Genomic DNA, 18,868 nt, shown 5'->3' on the forward strand with positions numbered 1-18,868 from the left:
GCTATTTTCGATATTAGAAGCAAGATATATTGATCTAATCATTATTGACGCTAATAAGGGATCTGGGGAAGGGAGGACTGTAACTGAATTTGAGGGAAGTTACAAAGCTTTGAAACCAACTGCTCTGCCATTTAAGCTTTTGGCACAACTTGACTGGTGCCTAACAGTACCATGTTTGCAATATACTAAGTGTAACTGTACAAAGTAAAACTCAAACAGGAAAAATGTTAAATCTCCATCATCACTACAAATACCTCACCTTTACATATACAATTGAATATATAGTGTTTTCTACCATCCCACTCTTTAAATTTCAAACAGTAATAGCACAAGTTCTGAACAACCTTCTAATAAATACAGTATCTATTTTTCATTCCTGAATTTTGTTGTTTGATGAGAAACAAAGAACAGCAGCAATTTCCAAACTCAATATAAGTACATTTTCGACTGTTAAACCAACAGCTGTATGAGAACTGGTCAGTGATCCTAAGGACAATAAACCATGTGAGAGGACAGAAAGTTCTGGTGCAGAGAAACTCCAAGGCAGCACATCCCTAAGAATTTAGAATTTTCAAGCATACCAACAGGGTTATCATGATCACTGTAAACAAAAACAAGCAAACCCAAACCAACACCAACCAACACCAAACACAAGAAACAATCAGGCAATAGTACTTTTCCTCTATCTCAGATCTTTGCTTTCACAAGCTCCAGATACCAAATGTAACTATCAAACCGTAAGCCAAAACTCAGAATTAGGAACACAAGATTTAAAGTTGAGTCTGAATCCTGCCACTTGCTTGAGTAAGAAGTACTTCTGAAGTGGCATAACAGATATATAGTCAAAGACATAAAAAAACCATGGCATTTTCTGCGAGCATATCAACCGAAAGAAAAAGATAAATGGAATTGCAGCCTTTTGTACTCTTGAGTTCCAAGCTGCTGCAGGTGACAAGTATAGTAACGAAAGCTGTGATGAGAGACTATCATAAAGTGCACAAATTGTAAAGCAAGACACACACCTGGTCATGTATTCACCTGGATGAAAATTTCATGAAAAAGAAAAAAGGAAAGAACAGAGGAAAAAAAATGTAGCTTACAAAACAATTGTTTCAGACTTCAAAAACCTAAGCAATTTGTATTTAAGGAAACAAAACTATTTTGGCTTGTAGGGACATCTAGTGGCAAGTTTCATGATTTGCATTCCTGGTGACAACTGAAACAAACTAAACAGAGATTTCATTACTTCATGAGAGCTCTTTCCTTGAAATCATTAATAGCAACTTGTAATATTTAACGTACTCAAATTCTTACAAACACAAACCTTGCCGCCCCTCCCCCCACCCCCCCCCAAATAATCATAAAATAATTCCTGGCAGTGAACTGTCAACAGTCAACTTTGTTTAGGGCTACAGATATTTTAAGTATATTACTAACAAGAATTTCTTCTGTGCTAATGGCTTATGGTACTTTTTCATAGTCAATCAACTTAAATAATCTTCAAAATTACACAAGACTACACTCATAATTTTAGAGAAATATTTTAAAGGAACACTAGTTAAAATTTATTCCCCGGTTTGAGATTTGTTCAAGTAGAGAACCATAAAACATAAAGAAACTAAAACCACATTATATCTAAAACTAATTCTCCACCTATATATTTGCTGAATTTTATCACATTCAACTTGTATCAGCTGCCCCAAATTCATACTATGAAATCTTAACATAATTTTGTGCAGGTACACATATAAAGGTATTGGTGCAGAGTCCTAAAACCTAGGAAATGCACACTCACTAGCTGAAATAGCAATATTTATTGTAGAATATTTAGCTAAGTGAAGTAACTCAATTACATTTCCAAGAATCACCTTTGGTTTGCCTTTCTTCTCCAATTGTTTCATGATTTCAGCAGGTATTGGTAATTCACCTGGGTGACATAACTCACTCATGGCTCTGCTTTCCATACCACAGCCACACTTAACACACATAAATTTATCATATTTGAACACCATTTTAAACAGTTAAATGATACAATCAATGTAATTTTGCAACTATTGATAAAAAAAACTTAACAGCATTTAGCCTTGTGCCGTGTTTTGTTCAAGCACTAAAATTCTCAGTAAAATCTGTTGAAAGCCAAACATCTGTTTCACACAATCTATGGTTTAATCCATTTGCCTGACTCTGTCAGAACTCTAGACATCTTTATATGCTCTTTCTTTTTTTTTTCCTAATTGAATTAGCCAAGGTCTTGTGAAACAATACAACTATTTTCCTGAAAGAATAAGCAAGACACTCAAAGGAAGCACAGCCTCATGAAAGTGACTCTTCAAACACTACCCCTTCTCATCCCTGCTTAAGAGTCTACAGTAAGAGTACATTATGAACTAATGAAAAAGCATAATCCCATACAAGAGCTCACTGTCACCAGGAACGGGAAGCTCCATCCTTTCTGCATCCCTGTTCCTAGAGTTATCATTCGTCAGACCCTTCCACGAACTGACTTAACTCAAGAAGACAACACACTTAAACAAGCAGAAAACACTCAGTAGTTTTACCGCGACGTCAGTGAATCACACCAGCTCATGGAAAAATCCAAGAAGCTATATCATCAGTGAAAGGAGACAGCTGGTACGGACTAGAAGAAAGGAACAAACAGCCAAATAAATAGGCAGGAAGAGGAGCAACGTATTCTCCTTTCAGGAGCAGAGTTGTCTCATCATGTACTCAGACGTTCACAAAATCACATCCTTGGACTAGATACCTAGCTTTTAAACAGTCAAAGTCAAGTGAAACAAATCCTACCTAAAATGACTGTGCAACACACGCACGGTAGATCAGAATTCCCATGAACATCAAGTGAATAAAAACCAAAATTATATCTCATTTGAGAAATTGCTTTAACTGTCCATATTCTACTAATCCATCATCAGCAACTTGGAATAGGCAAAGTAATCACCTTAAATATATATATACACACACACACATGCTGAGGAAAAAATATCAAAGAAAAACACAAAAAACTTTATTATTATAGGAAGTTCCATAATCTGGACACTGCTCAGATATCACTGTAGAGAATCCAGGGAAAATAAACGCTTAATACCTTTGCGTGCCTAAGTGCAGAAGTTTTGGAGAACATCTGTATGACTTCTACATTATAGAACCAATCTCATTCAAACTACTACCACTTCTTCCACAACACTGGTCAAAGTACAAATTCCAACAATTAAGCATACATTATTTCAGTGTCCATCCCTACACATAGCACGCTATGACCCTTTCAATTTCTGTCTTACACTAGAGATACGGTTAATTTTGTCAGGTGAAAAGCAACAAACAAGGTTATATCTTAACTCAGGATTAAAATTTCTGCTTTAGCCATATACACTACTAAGTCAAACTGACAGCAGTTATTGACCAAATTGAAATTTTGCATGGGAACTACAGTTGGTAAATCTAGCTGTACTCAAGAACAGCTAGCCTACATATGCCATGTGTGTTTTCCACTGTTTTTTTCATAACAAGAGACCTTCAAACACACATGAGGAACTTTTGCTGAATACAATCTTATTCAGTTTTACTCGGGAATACAGATGGCTGCTTGTAACAAATAGTTCAACAGTCCACAACCAAAACTCTTCTGAAAAATCACTTCCCTTTCACATTGACCTAAAACCAGAGATGTTCAGAAAGGGCATAGGCCTCACATTAGTATGTATCCCACACCTCCTGTAGGCAGAAATATGAATATATACACCTCCACATTATGTGGACTAAAAGCACACCAGGCAAAGCAAGCCATGTAAGTCACCATGACACTTTTACTGTTAATTTTCCTATGACTTGTGGACATAGGAGCTTGGTCAGAGGAACAACACTAATACAGGCATCACACATCCAGAAGTGCAGAAAAGTAATCACTATCCTCAAACTGCACATGCTGAAGTTCACTGGTGGGGAAAAATAGCATGCAAACGTGAACATTTGAAAGCCTGGCAGTGAGCAGGCTCTTCCTACCCATGAACTTTGCCGCCCCGGCTTGTGCTGGGCGATTCCCAAACCCACCAGCCCACCACCAGCCAACAGAGGCCGCAGCAGACTGTCACCACCAGACAATACACGAGAACAAAGACGATGGCACTCTGGGACGGGCTGCCGACCTCTCCTCCCGGCTTTGCAGCTCTCCGCTCGGTAACTAACAACCCAGGGGAGGAGCGGGCGGGGCCGCAGCAAAGGCCGAAGGGCCTCCCAGCTCTTACGCCGCGAGGTGAAGCCCCAAGCAGGAAGACCCCAGTCCGCCCGCCCGCCCTCTGCTCCCGCCTGGCCTCCCCTCAACGGTGCCCTGCCCCTCACACACCAGCCCCCTCAGCCGGTAGCGGCCACCACCCGTTCGAGGAATTTAAAAATGGCGCCTCACCTCCCGCCGGCGCTTCCGCCCGCCGGGGTGCCGCGGAGCATGCTGGGAGCGTGGCGGAGGCCGAGGCTCAAACAGGGGGGCGGAGCAGCGTTGCCAGGGCAACGGCCTCGTGCGCCGCCGGCCCTCCGCCCGCTTGCCCCGCCCCTGAGCCCTCTGGCACCGCCCGCCTGCGCGCCAGGGGCGGTGCCCCCGGCGCCAACGGTCGCTCCGCCGTTTGAGGGGAGGGCGGAGTCGGTATAGGCTGCCCCTGTGACGCCCCTCCGTTGAACGCGGCGCGTTTCAAACGCGTTGTTTTGTGCCGCTGTGCAGCAGTCTGAAGCTTCTGTACCGTAATTCATGAGGTTCTGTGACAGTCGCTGCCGTTTCGCTTCGGGGGGAGGGAGAATAAGCGACCTGGCAGCGCTGAGGGAGGCGAAAGCGCGGCCGTGCAGCTCACGGTAATTTCCTATAATAGATGCCTGAGCCTAATGCTTTCTCGCTGAGGTAAAAAGTATGCGTTATGGTTTTGTATTCAGCGGTACTAAGTAGCGCTTGTCCATACCAAGCTGAACAATCAGGATTGTATATAGCCACGTACAAAGGAAAATACATTCCAGGCATTCCCGGCCATGGTCGCTGTTTTCTGACAGAAGTCGGCTTGTAAGAGTGGTTGAAATACTGTAATCGTGATCTCGTAAATTTCTTCAGTCGAAGAGATTTTAGAGAGACATTGAAGTGGGAGATTGATTATCCAGACCGGTATCGACACTCCGCTAGTAAGATTTACAGTCCTTTAAAAAGGATTAAATTGGCTTCAAATATTGTATTAGAAGGTGGGCATTACTGATGACGCACGCACATCCTCATGAAAAAAGAGAAAAAAGCCAAATGCTAAACTTGCCAATAGTTTTACACAGAGCTGAAGATGGCAATTACAGGTGGCTCCCCTAGAGGTGGTTGTAAGCTCAGTTAATAAGAAGATGTCCAAAACATACTACAAGTCACTTCCATAGCTACAATGACAGGAGTTCAGTGCTTACTTCGCTGGAAGTCTGACTCTGCAGACTGACGTCGCTGTACAGTTTTACATCCGTGTTGTGCTTGTGGTCAATGCCTTCGCAATATTAGAAGTGAAATATCAACAGTATTCAATCTATCAATGTGTACCTATACTGAAATAAGTAACATTACAACTTAAAAGTTCGCCTTCAAAATGAACTAAAATTTAATTATGGTGCAAATCAGATTATGATGAACAAAAAAAAAAGCCATAGTTCTACACAGCTTTATAATAAAAAAAAATCTTTCTAAAAAGTATGATGAAGTTGCATGCCTGACTGTCTTGTTTTCTGTATCAAATTTGCTTGTGTTTATATTATTTTTTTCAATACCAGCTCTGCAAATACTAATGCTAACTAAGGTCATTCTTCCTCCCTTATACAGCTTCATTAACAGGAATGGTAGCGTGGCCTAGATTCTTTCTCTGGTTCTATTAGTGTCTGTACACATCAGGATTGCTCAGCTATCATCTATTGGAAAACAATTAATTTACATGAGAAACAATGTCAAGAATCTAGGTCACTCAGTGAGCTCTGCAGGGGACATAGCAAAAAAAAAATACAAAATCTAAAATTATTTAGGTAACTAAAATCAACAAACAGGATTGGGTGTCTCTTGCCAGCTAATTTGTTAAATAATGGTGCAATTATTGTGCAAGCCTTTCCAGTGTTGAATCTTGTTCTAAGAGGATGGCTCAAGATGATGGAAATCATGTTACTTTATTTTTGCTTCCATGTTTTTCACATTGATCAAAAAAGGGTACATGTTTCCCTCCAAGGCCCTCTGAGTCAGGTAATTCTAGTTAATTGCCTGATAGCTAGCATTTTTTGAACTATGGGTGGTGATGATGCGCCTCTTTGTCACAGTGACCGTCTCTCTCTATGTCTCCCAGCAATGTGAGAAGCTGTTCCGAAAACCTGCTCCTACCTCTGCTTGCTTTAATAATAGAGCTGCTGTAGTGACTCAGATGGGCTTGACCTGGGAATCTTGTAGAATACAAGAAAAGAGAGAGAAAAAGCAACAGATGAGATGGAGTTCAAAGGCACAAGGAGGAGATGGCTGACGGAAAGAGGAATAGAAAGCAGGTGCATGGGGCTTATGGACACAGCAGAGAGAGAAGAGGGTCAATCAAGAGATGAGCGTAGAGGGCAAGAGGGAGAAACAACTAGAAAAAGACAACTATCAATATTACAAGACAAATGAAAAAAACTGGGAGACAAGTAAATGTAAAAAGAAGCCATCCTGTTGAGGAGAGAGGGGAAATACATATTGGGGTTGGTTTGTTTTCTCTTTGTTTATGTTAGTTTTACTCTTCTAATTAAGTCAGAACCTAAAGGAAGCAGGTATAATACCTTTATAATATGTTGGATTATTCCAACAGGTGCAAATTCCCCTTTTTGAAGCATTCCCACAACAGTTTTTCTTTGTAGAAATAGAAATTTATGCAGCTACAGATCTCAGTAGTTTATTTCAAAAAAAGGTAAGATTTCTTTAAGGTACACTATTTAAATTCACTGGGGGCTCACGTAAAAGTAAGATTTCATTTAGAGACCTCAAGGTTTTTGGTTGACAGTATTAAGAGATTGTATGTCTCTTTAAATGTCATCTTATATTAGTTCTGGGTAGTTCACCATTTCACAAGGCAGCAAGGTTCATCCTCACACAAAGAAGGCAACACACAGAGAACTGTAAAATATGTGGAGAAGCCCAGGAAAATATTTCGACGTGTTTTACAGATAGAGTCTTTGGAAGAAGACACTGTGTAAGTATGGTCAGAAAATGGCTTGATGAGTTTGAAAGCTCGTTTAGCCTTCCTTGCTGCCTCAGTTGAGCAAGCTGAAAATAGTTGCTAGATTAGATAAATCCTCGAGCTCCTGTAGCCCAGTGGTATATCTTTAGAGAAGGGGTTTGCGGTTACACACACATGCTGCTGGTCATACCTGTAGTTTAATCCATGCTTAGTTTATGTCACCTTGACCTGAATCCAACTTAGCAGGATAGAGGCCAAGTGGGGAATCGGTGCTGGGAGTACAAGCTCTGTTCAGCCTCTGAGTCAGCAGAGCCTGAAAGCATTCAAATAGTTTCATCGTCTCACACAATTGGGGCAGAGATGTCTGCGAACAAGTAGTGTGCTATTTGTGGTGGAGAGTTAGAACCATACGTTGTGTGTAGATTGCCTGAGAAAAATAGTTGTTTTGGCATTACAAAATCAGGAGGTGAAATTGCCTTTAAGTGCCATAGTGCTGTGATAAGAGTCTTTCCTGGTTATATTCAGAGGGGTTTTTACTGTTGAGCTCAGTAGGGCCAGAATGTAATTTTTAGCACATAGGACATCCGTAGATATAAAGCATGAGGCAGTTTATGAAGCCATTACTTAGGCAAGTGTGCTGTATGGGACTGCTGATCACTCAGGCGTTGTTCTCTACTTTTCTGTTCAGCATGTACAGAGAGGATCTTGTGCTTATGAATACTGATCTTTTGTGTCCTTCCCCTTCAACCATGTGTCTGTGGCTATGGGGAAAAAGGATGTTTCCCAGACCAGTACCAACTTATTAAAATGGTATTCAACAGAAAAATTTATTGGGATACAAGGAGATTTCACATTTATGTATATTGTTCTCATATATTGCAGGCTTCAGTCCTGACACAGAATCATAGAATCATAGAATCATAGGAAGGGACCTCTGGAGATCATCTAGTCCAACCCCCCTGCCAGAGCAGGGCCACCTTAGAGCAGGTTGCACAGGAACGCGTCCAGGCGGGTTTTGAATGTCTCCAGAGACTGAGACTCCACCACCTCCCTGGGCAGCCTGTTCCAGTGCCCTGCCACCCTCAAGGTAAAGAAGTTCCTCCTCATGTTTAGGTGGAACTTCCTATACTCAAGTTTGTGCCCATTACCTCTTGTCCTGTCACTGGGCACCACCGAAAAGAGCCTGGCCCCATCCTCCTGGCGCCCACCCTTTAAGTATTTATAAGCATTGGTCAGGTCCCCCCTCAACCGTCTTTTTTCCAGACTAAAGAGACCCAATTCCCTCAGTCTTTTTTCATAGGAGAGGTGTTCCAGTCCCCTAATCCTCTTGGTAGCCCTATGCTGCACCCTCTCCAGCAGTTCCCTGTCCTTGAGCTGGGGAGCCCAGAACTGGACACAGTACTCCTCACCAAGGCAGAGTGGAGGGGGAGGACTATGCTTTCATTTCCATTAGACTGACTCCATTCTAACCACACTAACTAAAAAGAGTTTTTCCAAATTTACACACACAGATTGCTAGAACCACACACTCACCAAACCAAAGGGATCACGACTACATCAAATGCAAGCTCAATTCCTAAACTTCCTGTCATAAGCGTATTGATGTTTCTTTCGGCAGCTTAGCACTGGCTAGTTTCAAGCTTGCCCTAAGGCAGGGGAGTTCAGCCTCTCTGCTTCCCTTCTGTCTGAATCTGGTAAGCTGCACGTAAAAGGTAACATAGCATCAATCCACTAGCTGACCTCACAAAACTAATGAGTTGCCACGTAAGTCACGGAATCACGGAATTTTCAGAGTTGGAAGGGACCTCTAGAGATCATCTCCCCTAGCGAAGGGGACTCCCCTAGAGAAGGGGACTCTACAACCTCCCTGGACAGCCTGTTCCAGTGCTCTGTCACCCTCACCGTAAAGAAGTGTTTCCGTGTATTTGAACGGAACTTCCTGTGTTCTAACTTGTGCCCATTACCCCTCGTCCTGTCACTTGGAACCATTGAAAAGAGCCTGGCTCCATCCTCCTTCAACCCACCCTTCAGATACTTGTACGCCATAATAAGGTCTCCCCTCAGCCTTCTCTTCTCCAGGTCTCCTCTCAGCCATTCCTCATAAGGGAGATGCTCCAATCCCTTAATCATCCCTCTTCGCTGGACTCACTCCAGCAGTTCCCTGTCTCTCTTGAACTGAGGAGCCCAAAACCGGACACAGTATTCCAGTTGTGGCCTCACCAGTACAGAGTAGAGAGGGAGAATGACCTCCCTCGACCTACTGGCCACACTCTTCCCTATGCAGCCCAGGATTCCATTGGCCTTTTTGGCAACAAGGGCACATTGCTGGGCCATGGATAATTTACTGTCTACCACGACCCCTAGATCCTTCTCCTTGGAGCTACTTCCCAGCAGGTCCACCCCTAACCTATACTGGTGCTTTACATTCTTCCTCCCCAGGTGCAGGACCTTGCACTTGCTTTTGCTGAACCTCATTAGGTTCTTCTCTGCCCAGCTCTCCAGCCTGTCCAGATCACGCTGGATGGCAGCACAGCCCTCTGGGGTGTCAGCCACCCCACCCAGTTTGGTATCATCAGCAAACTTGCTGAGGATACACTCTGTCCCCTCATCCAGGTCATTAATGAATATATTAAACAAAATTGGACCAAGTATTGACCCCTGGGGGACACCACTGGTTACAGGCCTCCAACTAGACTCTGTGCCTCTGATCACAACTCTCTGAGTTCTGTCCCGCAGCCAGCTCTCAATCCACCTCACTGTCACCTCATCTAGCCCATACTTCCTCAGCTTCCTAATGAGGATGTTATGGGAGACAGTGTCAAAAGCCTTGCTAAAGTCAAGGTAGATGACATCTACGACTCTCCCCTCATCCAGCCAACCAGTTATAACATCATAGAAAGCTATCAGATTGGTCAAGCATGATTTACCCTTGGTAAATCCATGTTGACCACTTCCAATAACTTCCTGTTCCTCAACATGTTTGGAGATGACATCCAGAATGAGTCGCTCCATTACCTTCCCAGGGACAGAGGTGAGACTAACCAGTCTGTAGTTCCCTGGGTCCTCCTTCTTGCCTTTTTTGAAGATCGGAGTGATGTCAGCCTTCCTCCAGTCCTCAGGCACCTCTCCCATTCTCCATGACCTTTCAAAGACGATGGAGAGTGGTCTAGCAATAACATCCGCCAGCTCTCAACACTCGCGGGTGCATGCCATCAGGGCCCATGGACTTATGAATGTCCAACTTGGCCAAATGGTCTCTGACACGGCCCTCCTAGAGGAGGTCCTTCCTAGAGGGAAAATCTTCCTCTCTCCAGACCTTCCCCTTTGCCTTCAGAGTATGGGATTCATGAGGGACAGCTTTAGCAGTGAAGACCGAAGAAAAGAAGGCATTCAGTAACTGCCTTCTCTGTGTCTTCCACCACTAGGGCACCTGTCTCATTTACCAGTGGGCCTACATTTTCCCTAGTCTTCCTTTTTCTATTGATATACTCAAAGAATCTCTTCTTATTGTCTTTAACTGCAGTGGCCAAGCTGAGTTCTGATTGAGCTTTGGCCCTTCTCATTTTCCCCCTACAGAGCTTTGTTACATCTTGATAGTCCTCATAAGTTGCCAACCCCCTTTTCCAGAGAATGTAAACTTTCCTTTTTTTCCTGAGGTCCAGCCAAAGTTCTCTATTTAGCCAGGCTGGTCTTCTTCCCCATCTACTAGTTTTTCGAGACAAGGGGATGGCTTTCTCCTGCACTTTTAAGAGCACCTGCTTGAAGTATGCCCAGCCTTCCTGGGCACCTTTGCTCTTCAAAACTGCCTCCCAAGGGACACTCTCGACCATGCTCCTAAACAGGCTAAAGTCTGCCCTTCGGAAGTCCAAGGTGGCAGTTTTGCTGGCTCCCCGCCTTACTTGATCAAGAATTGAAAATTCTATCATTTCGTGATCACTCTGCCCAAGGCGACCTCCAACCTTTACATCCCCCACAAGACCTTCTCTGTTAACAAACAGTAGGTCCAGTAGTGCACTTCCCCTAGTTGGTTCCTTCACCAGCTGTGTTAGGAAGTTGTCTTCCACACACTCCAGGAACCTCCATGACTGTTCCCTCTCTGCTGTGTAGTATTTCCAGCAGACGTCTGGGAAGTTGAAGTCCCCCACAAGAATAAGGGCAGATGATCGTGAGACCTCTGCCAGCTGCTTATAGAATACTTCATCGTCTTCTACATCCTGATTGGGAGGTCTATAACAAACTCCCATCACGATGTCTGCCTTATTGGCCTTCCCCTTAATTCTTATCCATACACACTCAACACTGTCATCCACACTGTTAAGTTCCAGACATTCAAAACTGCCCCTAACATAGAGGGCCACCCCACCACCTCTCCTTCCTTGCCTATCCTTTTTGAAGAGTTGGTAGCCATCAGTTACAGCACTCCACTTGTGTATGTCCTCCCACCACGTTTCTGTGATGGCAACTATATCATAGTTTCCTTGCTGTACAATGGCCTCCAGTTCCTCCTGTTTATTCCCCATGCTGCGTGCATTAGTATAGATGCACTTCAGCTGGGCTAATTGTCCTGCCACTTTCTTTTGGGGACAAGCCCTATTTCTCACCTGATCATGCTCAGACACTACTGTAGCTACCAAATTATCACTACCCCTCATGTCTTTGCTGTCACACAATTCACCATCCCCCACCATCACTGGGACAGGCTGCAAGACCTTGCTAACACTTTTACCCAGAAGCACTGGTACGCTTCTCCCAGGGACCACTTTTGTAATCCTGGTTTCATCCCCATCCCCCTTCAAACCTAGTTTAAAGCCCTATAGATGAGCCCTACTAGCTCTTGTCCCAGGATCTTTCTTCCCCTTCGGGTTAGGCTTCCCCCACCTGTTGCCAGCCACAGTCCACAGTCCAAACATGAACTGAGGAGGATACAGCATGGAAATTTCTCCCTTTAATTACATCAGCTCTGTGCCAGTTGCCATGGGAGGCAGAACCTGCCATTTGATTGCTGTACTCTTCCACATTAGCACGAGTAGAGCAATGGCACACATGCCTTCAGGAAGCATATTGCTAAGTTTAAACCGCACTGCTAGCAGTGCCTGAACTAGCTAGTTCAAAGCAGGTTTTGGTGTGTCTAAATGAGTTGCAGTGAAGAAACAGATGAAGTCTTAGGTGCCTTCACGTGGCTTCTGGCACATTCATACAACTTTGGTTCTCAGAGTTACTGGTGGCACCAACACAAAGTATTTTCAGTGTATACTGCTGGTAAAGGTTATTTGTCTCATCCAGTGATTGCTGACACTGTGTAGTGACCACTACTTGGCTATAAGTGACACTTCTTTTTCTGTGCTAAGTTAAACAGCAACGTTTTTTTCCTCCCTGCCTTTCTGGTTTTGGGTGCTAAAACAGTTACCAGGGTGTGTTATGCGTTCTTCAAAGCCAGTTATGAACAACTGAGAGAACTGATGATGAGATGCCTTTTTTTATGTCTGGTTTGCCAGTGTGTTAGGGGTTGTTCAGCCCATGCCAGAAGTGGGGAAAAGTTATTAGCGGTTGTGAGGGCACCTGCTGTTTGTGAATGGAGTTAGCCTTAATATAGACTGAGTTCCAGGCACCCACATGAAACTCAGCATGACAAGACCTTGGAAAGTCTGCAGGTGACGTGGGAGCTGCTGTATGCCATTTCCTCAAATAGGAGGAAATAGGAAGTACAGCATGATTGCAAAGCAACATGCTGTTACCACACTGTTTCAACTCTGTTCTTGGTATAAAAATAATACCGTTCTCAATGGCTGCCAGTGACAGCTGACAAGACCTCTGTTTTGTGAAAAATAAATGCAAATGTTTTGCTTTATGTCAGTTATGTTAACTATTAGGCATGTCAGTATTACTTTTTTGGCACATGTGACCAAAATTTCTGACAATAATGTAAAAATTCAGCTTAGGTTACTAATTCAGTTTTAAAAAAAAAAATTCAAAGCGAGTCCAACTGCTTGGCACAATAGCATCATGTTTGCATAGGATGTTCACACAAGCTCTGGAGAAAAGCAATGATGATATCTCATTTGATGTTTGCAGTTTTGCTATGGCATAGCTGTAAATAAAATTCAAATTACCAGTTTTGGTCAAAACTGCAGCAGAGCAGAATACTAAGTTTCATCAGTATTTTAAAGCTGGGGCTTATGGTCCATTGAATATCTTTGTTACTGTCAATTAAATAACTGTTACTGACAAAGAAAAACTGATAGGGGTTTGAGTGATCAAACAGTAAGTTTAAGAAATAACATTCATCATCAAATAAATGTAAGCATTTTTATTTTAAAAAATGTTAATGGCACCTTAGAGGCAGTCATGATTACACAACAAAATATACAAAAATTACATTTTCATAGTTGCATCTTTCCACAGTGTTGCACAAAATGAAAATGGCATGAAAAACATGGTAGATCACACATTGAGACAATTAACGTTAGTCGATAAAACCAGACAATTTTTGGTACACCTTGATACTACCAGCCCAGGTTCCCTGGGTAAAAAGGAAAGGTGGCTTTGTGCAAAACTTTCCAACAACAGTACAACTTAATACGCTAAACACATAGCAAATCAACCATACAAGATAGCTTGACTAGTCCTCATGCAGTCTTTATATACAGCATCAACTCAGTTTGCTTTTTCAGGGAAAATAAGCAATTCCATTAACTAAAATTAAACTTTTTTTAGTCTTTCACTGCTGTAATGTAAAATTGTCTGATTCTTTCCGCTGGATTCTACCCAACATCAGAGAGACCATTCAAACTTTACCTGAAAACAAGCCTTTTATAATCTCTTGCATTTTAAAGTAGAGCAATGTAATTAATTAAAGGCCATGTTCTGGCACGATGGTAACTGAAAAAAGCAGATAAATATTTGCTTGATTAAAAAAGAGAATAAATTTGCCTGATTGCTATTCCTAGATGGACTTTCAGAAGTGATTAAATTCTGTTACCCAAATTAAAGTGTTTAATTACATTAATCTGTGTTTACCTTCTGTTGTACCATTGAAGTAAAATGTCTATATCACAATGGAAAGGGGCCTGGTTTCCATACCACCTAAATGAACCACAAGCTTCTGTGGGTTGTTTTTTGTTTGTTTGTTTGTTTTTTTCCCAAATATTTTCTTGTTCATTGATTTTAACTCCAGAAAGCACTACCTGTGGTTATGCATCTGACTTTGTATCAAACATAAGCCTGAACTGATTCCTCTCTGAACAGCAGCATTCAGCTTAAACTTCAAATGTTGGAGTCCTTGTTTATGTTATTCAGTAACTAATTATTAACCTGTAACCCTTATGATTACAAAACCGATGCTTATCCTTACATTGGATTTGTCTAGCTTCAACTTCTAGTCAGTGGATTGTGTATCTTTCCTACAGCAATTTGCCTTCGCCTGTTGAACTTCTATTCCCCAGATAAGCAGTCATGATTTGTTCAGAGAAAACCACTGGCTTTTAAATATCCTTCATGTAGTGCAGATATCAGATCTGTATGTGATGGTCCTGCAGCAGAGGCACTGCATCACACAGGCATTTTGATATTAAAGTAAAAAGTAGACAGATTTGATAGCACTTCTCTAAGAATTCAGAACAAGTAGACATCACAAGAGTGCAGTAAAATGAGAAGCTGCATGAATGCATATAACGTAAAGCAGAAAGGAGTAGGAATTTAAATTAGGTCTCATTCAATGCTGTCAATGACTTAATTGGATGTTCAACAATAATGGAGTTATAGCTGAAGCTAGCGGAGGAATCCATTGTACAAGTTCTAGAGGAAACCTAATTTAGACCTGAATGCTGAAATGGGAGAGATGAGAAAAATTGTGCTAACCTTCACGAGAAACTAAATCTCCAGAAACCTCTGAGCAAAAAAGCTGCTAAAAGCCTATAGAACAGGTATTAACCACTAACTGAAGGGCTGTTTCAGTTGGAAAACTACTGTCAAAAGTGAAGTGAAATAATTGACTACCAGGCAGCACCAAGCAGAAAAGACACTGTCTGGCAACCTTTTGTTGAGTGGGTGCGTCTTAGAGGCTTGTGATGAGTAAGTGTAAGGAGTATACAAAGAACCTCTAATGTGTTGTATGAGAACGTAAAAGCAAATGGTAACTTGACAGAACACGGTTAATTTGTTGAGAAGCTGATCAACATTCTCATTAAGAGACGTCTTACAACCATTTGGGATGGCCTAGGCATACTTTCACAGCAAGTGGCGCTCTGACTGCAGGCCAGATACATACACTCACATAATCCCAGCCCAGGTGGTGGAAATGATACTGATACTGAAGTTAGTGACACAGGCATCAGCGCTGGCTAGCCCGGCCGGCCACGAGCCTGCTCTTGATCCTGCGTACAGACACAGCTGGCTAGCCTGGGCTACCACATTCTGTTGCTGTTGGCATCTGTTCCCTGTAGGCAAAAGCTAGGAAGAACCTTTCTATGCTGAAGCTGCCCCGTCATTCTGGAGGGAGGCTGCCTAGAGCACAGTTTTAGGGGCAGACAACAAGTCATTGCAGCAAGAAAGAAAAAGGCTCATCTCCCTTTTTGTCCCTGCTTTGCACTGTTGAGACCTTTCTATCAGCCCTCTAAGTCTCTAGATGTGGAGAACTATCCACCTCTTTTGCTGGTTTTTCTTCCAGCCTAGTGAGCTCACATGGCATATGGAAGACTGCACCACACACCAGTGTCAGCACAGGGTACAAAATGGGAGGGGAGACCTCCCTCCCCTTTGGGTGGCCTTCCACATGGTGGAGGCTCCTGGCTGCAGCCTTACTCTGTGCATAACTGTAGCTGTTTCACCCAAAAGCAGACTTTTGCCCTTCACATCTTTTTTTAATTTCTTGATGCATTTCACATCCTCCAGTGATTTAAATCCAGCAGGGAAAATAACCTACAGAAGTGCTGTGCCCGTTTACCAATTAGGGTTGTTTTAATTTGCATGAATAACATTATGTAGCCTTTACAGTTTTTTGTGTCCTCTGCCACTATGGAAACGCAGGACCCTTCTGTTTCCAATTTGGACCCAGTCAGATTTTATCAAGACAGTGAGCAATCTTTCATTGGGCCATTGATTTTATGTTCTCATTTTGCACTGAGGTCGTCTTCCAGGACTGCAATAGGATGCCCTTGGAGCAGAAGCCTTCACAGCCCCAGGTCATACCACACCAACTTCCTTTGTTATAAGAGAATTGACTAACCTTTTTCCTGCCTGACCTTGAAACTAACTGACATTACATTTTTAACTACATACACTAGCACTGGGAGGATTCTTTCTTTAAACATATAACCATAAAACAGGCAAAGGAATTTATCTTATGTAAAATTTATTAACACATAGTATTTATTTCTTGCACACGTACCCTTCTGAACGTGTTTAAAAAAATGCTAGACAGTGTCTTCTCAAGTGGCCAAACCAGAAAGTGGCTGTGCAAATGTAATAGAGTAGAGATTATAATAAAGATAGGAAGGAAACACCATGAAGAGTCACAGCTTTCTGAGGATCAGTACCAGGATCCTTGGTTTTTTTTTTTTTTTTTTTTTTTGTAATGGATGTATAAATCTTGTGGCCTATGGAAGGAGGGGGCAGTCCTAGGGCTGATTAGTAAAATGGATCGTAGAATTTAGGAAAAGACTTCGGAAAGGAAAGGAGTCTGAAAAGGAGCACACTCATTGGCTAAAGAAATTGAAATTACAGACTATAAGACATTATACACCTTTTAAAAAATGAAGATAAAAAGTTATATGAAAACAGTGGAAAAGACCAAGAGGGTCTCAGGACACATCAAAAGGGCATAAAAATAAACCAAGAGAAACCCTTTCTTGTGATGTAAAGGCCAGGAAAGAGCTACTGCTTTTTTCCTTTTAATCTTTTTAACATTGTGGAAGGGACTTTCCTGTGAAGATAATTATGAGCTGCATTGGTGGAAGCAATCCCCTGAGTTTATGAGCTGGCTGTAAAAGGAGGCAAAGTACTTGGAAGGTGGGGGTGAAGGCCTGTTGCAATGCATGTATACAGTGCCAAAATGGGTTAAGATACACAAGAAGAAAGGTGTCCCTGAACCGAACAGCAGAAGCACAGGCAGGAATCAAGACAGAAAAGTTTTATACAGCACACAATACCTCTTTCCTTCTTCAGCAGATACCAGGAATACAGGGCCAAAGGCAAAGAGAAAAAAATAAATAAAGGAAAAGAAGAATGTATCTATATAACAATTCCTCCTGACACAACCAGGGATAGACTGATTTATAAGTTTGGGGTTTATAAAGTCATATCCCTCTTAGCAGGACTTTTGCTTTCCACTCCACCTTCCCCTGATGATGAGGTAGGGCTGGGTTAGATGACATGGGTGTGCCTGATCTGATCCATTTCCGGTGCCTGCGAGCCAGCAGAATCCTTCCCAGATTTCTCGGTTCAAAGAAGTAGCACATATAAAGAATTCTTTAATGAGTTTTAAAGTGTTTTAATTGAGTTTTCCAGATGCTGAGTCATATCATTATTTATGCAGTTAATTTTGTCCTTCCTTCAGTCCCTGAAGATACAAAAAGTAACTGTATTCACTGTTAATCCAATTGTAGTAAAATGTCAAAGTTCTTCCCCTGCCTCCCCTCCCCCACTCCCTCTCCTCAGAATAAGGTTGTTACACCAACTATTGCACTTGATTAAAAACAAATACACTGAGTAATCCCCTCACCCCGCCCCATAAACCCAGCATAACAAATACTGCAACTGAAAAGAAAATCTGTTGTGAAAATTACTTTCAAAGTAACATCAAATGAACATCAAATAACTGGAGACACTATCTTTTCATTTAACAGAGAGTGGAGAAGAATTCTGGTTGTGGTGGTTTGTTCTGGTTTTGGTGTGCTTTGTTTTGTTTTTGGTTTTGTTTTATTTTTTTATTTTTTTATTAAAGATCTTGTTTTACATCATGGCTGAATGCCAAGCAGATTTCAGGGAATTTTTTTTTGCAGTTCTTAAATCAAGCAAAATAAATTCCAGTAAGAAAACAAACCCAACCCTATCTCCTAGTAGTGGTACTGTATCCTAATACATTATTTTCAGGAATGTTTGTCAAAAGAGTCTGCACAGTGTGTGTATATTTACAAAAATTTAACTCCCTGCTCACCCAGGAAGCTGTTCCCTCATGGTTCTTCCACATTCCTTAATCTGACCCAAGAAAGAAATCCACTGTACCGAGTCCCACCACCTATCTGCTTTGCATTCAGTTAGAGCACCCCAACAATTCAGTGCTAACAAAGGCTAACCTAAATGTTGCCTTTCTGTGTACTTCTTTCCCCTTGCAGGTTGCAGGGCTTGAAGTAAGAGAGTGCTTTGGTCTGCACGACAACTTACCCACCAGTTACTTGCTTCTTTACTCCTTTACAAAGTGGCACAGAAATCTTGGCATTCGATTAATTTCATCTTTGGAAGCCTTATGCCACATTTATGTGTTTCCCGAATGTGATAAGGAACAGTGCCAGGATAGAACAACCGCTGACTGTGGTCAATAGTCATCATGGTTCTAATTTACAAACAATAAAATCTCTGCAAAAGGTTACTAGCAGAAGCATCAAGTTTTGCTGGTCCTTAAAACTAGAAACTCCATATACAGATACCCATTAATTTAGAATCAA

Source organism: Vanellus vanellus (genome assembly GCF_965231255.1).
Source record: "Vanellus vanellus genome assembly, chromosome: 1".
In the NCBI taxonomy this organism is placed as follows: domain Eukaryota; kingdom Metazoa; phylum Chordata; class Aves; order Charadriiformes; family Charadriidae; genus Vanellus; species Vanellus vanellus.